Consider the following 11,457-nt stretch of genomic DNA (forward strand, 5'->3'; position numbering starts at 1 on the left):
GGCTCATGTGCAGGTTTGTTACATGGATATACTACATAATGTTGAGGTTTGGGCTTCTATTGAACCTATCACCCAAATAATAAACATAGTACCCAATAGGTAGCTTTTCAACCCTTATACTCCTCTTCCTTTTTGGCACTGAGTTTTCTTTTCTTTTCTTTCTTTTTTTTTTTTTTAGATTGAATTTCACTCTTGTTACCCAGGCCGGAGTACAGTGGTGTGATCTCGGCTCACTGCAACTTCCGCCTCCCGGGTTCAAGCGATTCTCCTGCTTCCACCTCCCCAGCAGCTGGGACTACAGGTGTGCACGACCATGCCTGGCTAATTTTGTATTTTCAGTAGAGACTGGATTTCACCATGTTGGTCAGGCTGGTCTTGAACTCCCAACCTCAGGTAATTCACCTGCCTCAGCCTCCCAAAGCGCTGGGATTACAGGCATGAGTCACCACGACCAGCTGGTGCTGATTTTTCTTTATAATTTTCTTTGTTTTTTGTTTGTTTGTTTAAGAGATGGGGTCTTGCTGTGTTTCCCAGGCTGGTCTCAAACGGTTGGGCTCAAGCGAGCCTCCTGCCTCAACCTCCCAAAGTGCTAGGATTACAGGCGTGAGTCACCGTGCCCGGTTTTGGCACTGACTTTTAAGTGAGATTATTGAGGCAAAAGATACAGGCATCTTTAAGACTGTATATTCACATTACTAAAATTTGTACCTGTTTACACTCTAATATACTAGTATATGCAGTGTCAATTTTACCACACTTTCTTCAATAGCAATTGATTATCTCAGCCCTTCATTTGTCTGTCTGTCTGTTTGTTTGTTTTGAGATGGAGTCCCGCTCTGTCGCCTAGGCTGGAGTGCAGTGGCGCGATCTTGGCTCACTGTAATCTCCACCTCCCGGGTTCTAGCAATTCTCCCTGTCTCTGCCTTTTACAGGTGCCCAGCACCACGCCCAGCTAATAATTTTTTTTTTTTTTAGTAGGGATGGGGTTTCACCATGTTGGCCAGGCTCCTCACCTCAAGTGATCCACCCGCCTTGGCCTCCCAAAGTGTTGAGATTACAGGCGTGAGCCATTGCCCCGGCCTAATTATCTCAGTCCTTTGAAGAGTCACTTAGGACATTTAAAATCATGTAAATATGGGGTGAGTGGGCCCCACTGTGTTAGGATTAGGGTGGAACAAGTTCATTTACAAAATAAGTTTTGCACAAGCTTTCTCTCTCTTGGAATGCTGATATGGTTTGGGAAGGAGTCAATTTATTTACATAGCGGCCCAGGTGTCTTCTGGGAGTTAATAACTACTAGTCCCCCTTCTCCCTTCAAAAAACACTTATGGAGACCGGGCACAATGGCTCATGCCTGTAATCCTAGCGTTTTGGAAGGCTGAAGCAGCCGGATCACCTGAGGTCAGGAGTTCGAGACCAGCCTGGCCAACATGGTGAAATCCCATCTCTACTAAAAGTACAAAAATTAGCCAAGTGTGGTGGCGCACGCCTGTAGTCCCAGCTACTCACGAGGCTGAGGCAGGAGAACTGCTTGAACCCAGGAGGCAGAGTTTGCAGTGAGCTGAGATTATGCCACTGCACTCCAGTCCGGGTGACAGAGTGAGACTCTGTCTCAAAACAAACAAACAAACAAAAAACACTTGTGGAGATTTGAATTATGAACATCTATAGTGGTAGATGAGGGTGCCACTGATGAAAGCCCAGTGTCTTAAATAACTATTTGGAGTCTTGAAATGAGGTTGCCAGAAAAGTTAAGAGAAATAGAACTAATGGGTAAGCCTTGGTCCAGAATAGGAAGAAGAGATAAAGGCCCTTGATTCCAGAGGCTGAGAAAACATGGGGAGAGGGAGAGCTGCAAAGTTCTTTTAATTTAGTCCAGCACAGGAAGACTACTTACAAATAGCATTTTATTTGATGTTCATAACAATTCTAGGGGTTGAGGTTCTTGCTTCTGTATGTGTGACCTTCCTTCTCCAACCCCTAGCTTGAACTTCTGGTTAGTACCTGGGGAATCTCTAAACACACAGAGAGCAGAAAGCAGCTGGAGAACTGTATTAGCCTGCCTGCGCTGCCATAAAAAAATATTACAGGCAGTTGGCTTATAAACAACAGACATTTAGCCAGGTGCGGTGGCTCACGTCTGAAATCCCAGCACTTTGGGTAGCCGAGGTGGGTGGATCACCTGAGGTGAGGAGTTCGAGACCAGCCTGGCCAACATGGTGAAACCCTGTCTCTGAAAAGATACAAAAATTAGCCAGGTGTGGTTGCACGCTCCTGTAGTCCCAGCTGCTGGGAAGGCTGTGGCAGAATTGCTCGGACCAGGAGACAGAGGTTGCAGTGAGTTGATATTGCACTGCTGCACTCCAGCCTGGGCAATAAAGTGAAACTCTGTCTCAAAAAACAAGCAAGCAAACAAACAAACAAACAAAACCAGATGTTTATTTTCTCACAGTTCCAGAGTCTGGCAGTCCAAGATCAAGGTGCCGGCGGGGCTGGGTTCTGCTGAGGACTCTTTTCCTGGTTTGCAGATGACTGTCTTCTCACTGTGTCCTCACACGGCCTCTTCTCTGTGTGCCCATGGAGAGAGAGCGAGCTCTCTGGTAGATAAGGGTGGCACTGATGAGGAGGCACTTACTCTCCTTGTAAGGGCACCGTCCTGTGGGATTAGGATTCCATCCTTATTATCTCATTTAACATTAATTACTTCCTTAAGGGCCCTGTCTCCATTGGTGGGTAGGGCTTCGCATATAAATTTTGAGGGGACACAATTTAGTCCATAACAGAAACCTTAGGAGGGTAGCTGGGATCTCTAGAGTTCTTGCTAACACTGGTACTTTGGGCAGGGAGATGGAGAATAGCAGAATTGCCTATGGAATATCACACATAGAATTGGGAGTTGGGACTTGGAGGCCGGGTGCGGTGGCTCACGCCTGTAATCCCAGCACCCTGGGAAACCGAGGAGGTGGAGGTTGCAGTGAGCTGAGATTGCACCACTGCACTCCAGCTTGGGCGACAGAGCGAGACTCCATCTCAAAAAAAAAAAAAAATTCCGGCTCTGTCCTTCCTAGCTTTGTCTTTGGAAAAGGTGCATAGACTAAAAATAAAACTCCAAGCCCCACAATGGACTGAACTGACCATCTCTTGGCCAATGGGACTGCAGAATAATCTTGGAAACTGAGTTCTCAGCCATGATGGGATAAGAGATTAACTATCCCTCGTTATACCCCAACCCTGGGTAACCACAGTTAGGCTTTCTTCCCTAAAGGCTGAACAGAAACCTGCCTTTTCAAAGGACTCCACCGTTGATTGGTATCAGCTAACTGCCTGTTGCTGCTCCCCCTTTTTCACCTGATAAGAGATCACTTATCATAGGCTGAAGGCGGTGGCTCACGCCTGTAATCCCAGCACTTTGGGAGGTTGAGGTGGGCGGATCACCTGAGGTCAGGAGTTCGAGACCAGTCTGGCCAATATGGTGAAACCCCATCTCTACTAAAAATACAAAAATTAGCTGGGTGTGGTGGCGGGCTGTTGTAATCCCAGCATTTTGGGAGGCCGAGGTGGGCAGATCATGAGGTCAGGGGTTCAAGACCAGCCTGGCCAACATAGTGAAACCCCGTCTCTACTAAAAATAGAAAAATTAGCTGGGCATGGTGGTGGGTGCCTGCAGTCCCAGCTACTGGGGAGGCTGAGGCAGAAGAATCGCTTGAACCCAGGAGGCAGAGGTTGCAGTGAGCTGAGATCTCGCCACTGTACTCCAGCCTGGGCGACAGAGTGAGACTCTGTCTCAAAATAAAAATAAAATAAAATAAAATAAATAAAATAAAATAAAATAAAATAAAATAAGATTAGGAGTTGGAAGTGAGTTTAGAAATCTAATCCTTATTTTGCAGTTAAGGGAGGCTAAAAGAGCTCAAAATAGTTGTCTAAATTAAATTTGGGACTTCATTCAATAGATTATTGATTATGTATGTCAGGCCTTAGGCCCTTTACATTTCTCTCCCAGCACTAGTTACAATCTGTATTTATCTGTTTTACTTTGATGCTGTATGTGATGGTTAATATTAGGTATCAATTTGATCAGATTGAAGAATGCTTAGATAGCTGATAAAGGAATGTTTCTGGGTATATCTGTGAGGGTGTTGCCAGAGAAGATTGACATTTGAGTCAGTGGGCTGGAAGAGGAAGACCCATCCTCAATGTGGGTGGGCACCACTGATGGGCTGCCAGCAGGACTAGAACAAAGCAGGTGGAAGAAGGTGGGATCAGCTGGCTTGCTGAGTTTTCTGGCTTCTGGCTTTCTTTTTTCTTTTCTGGCTTCTGGCTTTCTTTTTTCTTTTCTTTTTTTTGGAGACAGAGTCTCACTCTGTTGCCCAGGCTGGAGTGTAGTGACACAATCTTGGCTCACTGCAACCTCAGCCTCCTGGTTTCAAGCAATTCTCCTGCTTCAGCTTCCCAAGTAGCTGGGACCATAAGCATGCACCACCATGTCTGGTCAATTTTTGCAATTTTAGTAGAGACAGCATTTCGCCATGTTGGCCAGGCTGGTCTTGAACTCCTGGCCTCAAGTGATCCACCTGCCTTGGCCTTCCAAAGTGTTCAGATTACAGGCATGAGCCACTACGTCTGGCCGTGACTCTTCTGGCTTTCATCCTTCTCTCATGCTGGATGCTTCCTTCCGTTCCTCCCACCCTTGGACATCAGACTCCAGGTTCTTCAGCCTCTGGACTCTTGGACTTATGCCAGTGGTTTCTCGGGGGCTCTCGGGCCTTCATCCACAGACTGAAGGCTGCACTGTTGGCTTCCTCGCTTTTGAGGCTTTTGGACTCAGATTGAGCCACTACTGGCTTCTTCCTTCCCCAGCTTGCAGATGGCCTATTGTGGGATTTTGCCTTGTGATCGTGTGAGCCTATTTTCCTTAATAAACTCCCTTTCATATACACATATATCCTACTAGTTCTGACCCTTTGGAGAACCCTGACTAATACACCATAACATCTGGGAAGATAACCAGCTTATCTTGTTTATTGTTCAATCACTGACAGTGCCTAGCACATTGCCTAGCCCTTTGGAAGTGCACAATAAACATTTGGTGAATGAATGAATGACTGAATAATAAAAGCTAACCTTTAATGAATATTCATTATGAGCCACATTCAAAACGCTACGTACTTGAGTTTATTATCTTATGTTCAATTCATCTTTCTAAGTTTTGAGAGGAGGAACTGGAAAGTCAGAAAGGCTAACACCTGTCAGCTGAAAATGATGAGGTTTATAAATTTGGAAAGGAGAGCTTTATTTTTCATAGAGGGTTGCAGCCTGCGGTGTAACCATTCTGATAGAATGGGAAGCATAGTCTCCAGCCAGAAGCCAGAAACAGACACTTTGAGGGAGGGGCAAAGGAAACAGGAATTTATGCGGAATGGGGTGGTCAAATATACATATTTAATAAACTATAGGAGGGGTCACGAATATGTATGAGAGAAACCTGTGCATGCGCAGTTGATCTTTATCCCTCTCTGTGGGACCCATGTACGGAACATGGAGGTGTTAGTATTATCTGAGGTAGGAGTTTTTGGCCCTCTTACCTCAAAAGGTGAAGCAGAATACAGGAAAACCCTTACTGTGCATTGTCCATAGACTGGCCAGAACCACTCCGTGGTAAGTGATATCCTTTTTTTGAGATGGAGTTTCACTTTTCTCACCCAGGCTGGAATGCAATGGTGCGATCTCGGCTCACTGAAACCTCCACCTCCCCGGTTCAAGCAATTCTCCTGCCTCAGCCTCCTGAGTAGCTGGGATTACAGGTGCCCACGACCATGCCTGGTTAATTTTTGTATTTTTAGTAGAAACGGGGTTTCACCATGTTGGCCAGCCTGGTCTCCAACTCCTGATCTCAGGTATCTGCCTACCACGGCCTCCCAAAGTGTTGGGATTACAGCCGTGAGCCACTGCGTCTGGCCCATCATAAGTGATCTCTTATCAGGTGAAAAAGGAGGAGCAGCAGCAGGCGGTTGGTTGATATCAATCAATAGTGGAGTCCTTTGAAAGGGCAGGTTTCTGTTCAGCCTTTAGGGAAGAAAGCCTAACTGTGGTTACCCAGGGTTGAGGTATAACGAGGGATAGCTAATCTCTTATCCCATCATGGCTGAGAACTCAGTTTTCAAGATTATTCTGCAGTCCCATTGGCCAAGAGATGGTCAGTTCAGTCCGTTGTGGGGCTTGGAATTTTATTCTTAGTTTGTACACCTTTTCCAAAGACAAAGCTAGGAAGGACAGAGCTGGAATTTTTTTTTTTTGAGATGGAGTCTCACTCTGTTGCCCAAGCTGGAGGGCAGTGGTGTGATCTTGGCTCACTGCAACCTCTGCCTCCCAGGTTCAAGCGATTCTTCTGCCTCAGCCTCCTGAGTAGCTGGGATTACACATGCGCCACCACGCCGGCTAATTTCTGTATTTTTAGTAGAGGCGGGGTTTCACCATGTTGGTCAGGCTAGTCTTGAATGCCTGACCTCGTGATCCACCTACCTCAGCCTCCCAAAGTGCTGGAATTACAGGCGTGAGCCACTGCACCTGGCCCAGAGCTGGAATTTGAACTCATGTCCGGCTGATCCCAAAGTTCATCCAAATGCTTAGTCAAAATGCTGAACTGCCTGCTTGAAACTCAACACAAGGTAGGTAGGGAGGTCTTTGGGAGAAATAGAAAAAAACCGTAGAATTTACTTTTTTATATCTTTATTTTGTCGGGGACGGAGTCTCGCTCTGTCGCCCAGGCTGGAGTGCAGTGGCCAGATCTCAGCTCACTGCAAGCTCCGCCTCATGGGTTTGCACCATTCTCCTGCCTCAGCCTCCCGAGTAGCTGGGACTACAGGCGCCCGCCACCTCGCCCGGCTAGTTTTTTGTATTTTTAGTAGAGACGGGGTTTCACTGTGTTAGCCAGGATGGTCTCGATCTCCTGACCTCATGATCCGCCCGTCTCGGCCTCCCAAAGTGCTGGGATTACAGGCTTGAGCCACCGCGCCCGGCCTGAGTAACTTCTTTTAAATGAACATTAACTTATCCAGCCAGTCTTAGAATTGCACGTCGAGGGCTTCAGGCTGAGGAACTTTGGGGAACCAACCCTTGTATCTAAAGTGCCAATATTTCCCTAAATCATATTTGCCTTAATGGTTGTTTCCTTGATTCACACTTTTTTTTTTTTTTTTTTTTGGATACAGCGTCTCTCTGCAGCCTCAACCTCCTAGGTTTAAGTGATCCTCCCACCTCAGCTTCCCGAGTAGCTGGGACCACAGGTGTGCGACACCATGTCTGGCTAATTTTTTATATTATATTTTATTTTATTTTTGAGATGGAGTCTCGCTCTGTCACCCAGGCTGGAGTGCAGTGACGTGATCTTGGCTCACTGCAACCTCTGCCCTCCTGGGCTCAAGCGATTCTCCAGCCTCAGCCTCCTGAGTAGCTGTGACTACAGGTGCGTGCCACCGTGTCTGTCTAATTTTTAAATTTTTAGTAGAGACTGGCTTTTACCACGTTGGCCAGGCCCGTCTCAAACTCCCGATCTCAGGTTATCTGCCTGCCTCAGCCTCCCAAAGTTCTGGCAGTACAGGCATGAGCCACTGCGCCCAGCTAATTTTTTATTTTTTTGTTTTCTAGAAACGAGGGTCTCCCTATGTTGCCCAGGCTGGTCTCAAAGTCCTGGGCTTAAGTGATCCTCCTGCCTCAGCCTCCCAAAGTGGGATTACAGGCCTGAGCCACCACACCCAGCTGCTGATTCATACTTTAAAAAATCCGTGTCACACATGAGGACTAAATTCTGATTTTTTTATCTTGCCCAAATTCCTATCTAAGGGGTCTGGGGAGACATGCTCTACAAATCATAAATTCTCATCAGATGGGTTTTATTTAACCCTATATATTGTGACTTACTTTCCAAACTGACTCTGGCATAACATTACGAGACAAGGAAGAAAATCAAAATGTTTTACCCCGAAATTTTTCTTTGCCATATTTTGAAATGGCCTACAAAGCTGTTCTTTGTGGGGGAAAATTTGCATCTGTAAAGAATCTACATGAACATAGGTAGATATTTTTCTTCCAAACCCTCCTAATCTTAAAGAAATTAACTAAAATCTGAATAGGAAACATTTGTCATCTATTGTTTCTAAGGGCAACCACCATAAGACTTCAAAAGAACTTTGGTCTTCACAGTCTTTATCTTACCCTGAACATTCCCTTTCTATGAATCCCAGGTCTTTAGATAAACTCAACCAATTGTCAGTCAGAAAATGTTTAAGTTCACCTACAGCCTGGAAGCCCCCATTTTGAGTTGTCCCACCTTTCTGGACCAAACCAATATATTTCTTTCTTTTTTTTTGAAATGGAGTCTCTCTCCTCTCTGTCACCCAGGCTAGAGTGCAGAGGCACAGTCTCAGCTTGCTGCAACCTCCGCCTCCCGGGTTCAAGCGATTCTCCTACTTCAGCCTCCCAAGTAGCTCGGACCACAGGCACGTGCCACCACACTTGGCAAATTTTTGTATTTTTAGTAGAGAATAGGTTTCACCATGTTGGCCAGGCTGACCTCAAGTGAGCTGTCCGCCTTGGCCTCCCGAAGTGCTGGGATTACAGGCCTCAGCCACCATGCTCGGCCTCCAGTGTATTTCTTAAATGTATTTGATTGATGTCTCATGCCTCTCTAAAATGTATAAAACCAAGCTACATCCTGACCACCTGGGGTCCATGTTCTCAGGACCTCCTGAGGGCTGTGTCACGGGCCACGGTCACTTATATTTGGCTAAGAATAAAGCTCTTCAAATATTTTACAGAGTTTGACTCTTTTCGTTGACACACATAAACGTGCAGTAAGTCCTCACTTAACTTTCACAGTAGACCTATGATTTCTACTCAGCGAATTGAAAGTAAATCTTATAGAACTATATAGTCAATTCAACAATTTTTCACCAACGTCCTGAAATAATCACTTTAATCACTTTCAGGGTCTGATTTAAAATCTTGAATGAGACATATTTCTTGGTCCCATTCTCAATTTAGGTGTGAGTTTGAGGAGGCACAGGGTGAGTATAGGTTTGGTTACACTAATGTTTTAAAAATTTTATACAGTCATTAGTCACTATGTCTGGATAAAATGTTGTTTCTTGGGATCAGCAACACAATGAACTTAATTGCCTTAGAATGGACACATTATTTCAGTGTGTCTGTATTCATTAGGCCACCCTATTAATGTCCAAAGTTTCTAATATCCTCACTTTTGAGATACTTCAGTCTCTCATTTATTATTATTATTATTTTTGAGATAGAGTCTTGCTCTGTCTCGCCCAGGCTGGAGTGCAGTGGTGTGATCTCAGCTCACTGCAGCCTCCGCCTCCCAGGTTCAAGCAATTCTCCTGTCTCAGCCTCCTGAGTAGCTGGGACTACAGGCATGCACCACCATACCTGGCTAATTTTTGTATTTTTTTTAGTAGAGACGGGGTTTCACCAAGTTGGCTAGGCTGGTCTCAAACTCCTGACCTCAAGTTGTCCTCCTGCCTCAGCCTCCTAAAGTGCTGGGATTACAGGCGTGAGTCACCAAACCCAGCTCTCATTTATTATTATTATTACTATTATTATTTTCAAAATGGTGTTCTGCTCTTGTCGTCCAGTCTAGAGTGCAATGGCGTGATCTTGGCTCACTGCAACCTCTGCCTCCTGGGTTCAAGAGAGTCTCCTGCTTCAGCCTCCTGAGTAGCTGGGATTATAGGTGCCCACCACCACACCCAGCTAATTTTTTGTATTTTTAGTAGAGACGGGGTTTCTCCAAGTTGGTCAGGCTGGTCTCGAACTCCCGACCTCAGGTGATCCACCCACCTCGGCCTCCCAAAGTGTTGGGATTACAGGCGCGAGTCACGGTGCCCAGCCCAGTCTCTCATCTTAATTGTGTTCTTTCTTGGCTATGTATTTAGACAGTTTGTGGTCTTCTCCTCTGTCCTCTTCCCCCAACTGTAAAAAGTAAAATAGAGGTTCCTCTTCAAAGACTTTCCTCCTCGTCTAATTAGGAATGAATAGTAACTTCTCTTAAAAGCAAAATTTATTCAGAGACCTGTGCTAACATTCTTAAATGTCTGCTAGCCGTAATAAAGAAATCAATGTACTTTATCTTCTTAGCTCCCACAATTTAGCCTCAATATTTGCCTTGGCATGCTTATACTGGTCCAAGCAAGCATTAGGTCATAGCCTGTTCCTCTTCCTTATTTAAAAGTGTTTTTATCTTTCTCAGCATTCCACAAGTTACTTCCTCCTTCATTTGTTCTCCTCTACCTTTGCCTCTTTTAAAAAGTTCTAAGCTGCTAGCCAATCAGGACAAACATAGAATGTGAGGTCCCGTTCCAGCCAATGGAAACCGGACACAGCAGTAAGGTAGACGCGTGGGGTTATAAACGACCCTGTCTCCTTTGTTCAGTGTACTCTTGTGGCAAAACTGCTAGTGAGTGTACCCTTTCTGCAAAAAGTAAAAATGGCCTTACTAAATAAATGAAATTTATGTTCAAGTGCTATTTCTTTATGGCACTGGAGAACAAGCATTTCAAACACAATCTTGCAAACCACCTCCATGAACATTAATTTCAATAAAGTGATTGCCAGGATGGTCCACATGCTTTTGCTAGTCTCTACATAGTGAACTTATATTGGGTGGTAGCAAAAGAGAATTTGATTTTCCAATCAGTTTTAAATTAAAATAAAACACAATTGAAGATAACAGAGCTTCAATTATTTGCAGAGATATGGTAAGAAATACAGGGAGACAAGTTACTTAATAGTTACTAGAAATTAGTATCATAATACAAATGACAATGAAGGTAAGCCATTCAATTTATAGGGATTTTACATGCTTAGGAAAATTCCTTTCCCAGTCAACAAATGACAAAACATAAACTTGCAAGCTATGTATTACGTTGGTGCAAAAGTAATTGCGGTTTGCTATTAAAATTAACAAATAAGGATATTAATAAATGGGCATATTGTAAAAAGAAATAAGGAAGTGCCAGGATTTGAAAAGCCAAGTGCAATTATGCAAGCCAATTTTTTAAGTAATGCAATTTATACCAAATTCCTTGTTTTTCCATTAAAATGAATACTGAGAGGACTTTTGTTTAATTGTACAGTAGATGTGGGTGCAATGCAAGTTCAAGACAAATTTCTGGGTTGGTTTATGTGGACTTGGGTTAGCTGCTTGGTGATCAATATGGCTTTGTATTCATAGAATCCCATGGGGTTTCTGGGTGAAGACCTTGACCTTGTTGCTCTGTCAGATTTAAATAATAAGAATGATGCTGGCCAGGTACGGTGGCTCACCCCTGTAATCACAGCACTTTGGGAGGCCCAGGTGGGTGGATCACTGAGGCTAGGAGTTCGAGACCAGCCTGGGCAACATGGTGAAACCCCGTCTCTACTAAAAATACAAAAACTAGC

Source organism: Papio anubis, chromosome X, assembly GCF_008728515.1.
Source record: "Papio anubis isolate 15944 chromosome X, Panubis1.0, whole genome shotgun sequence".
NCBI classification, from domain to species: Eukaryota; Metazoa; Chordata; class Mammalia; order Primates; family Cercopithecidae; genus Papio; species Papio anubis.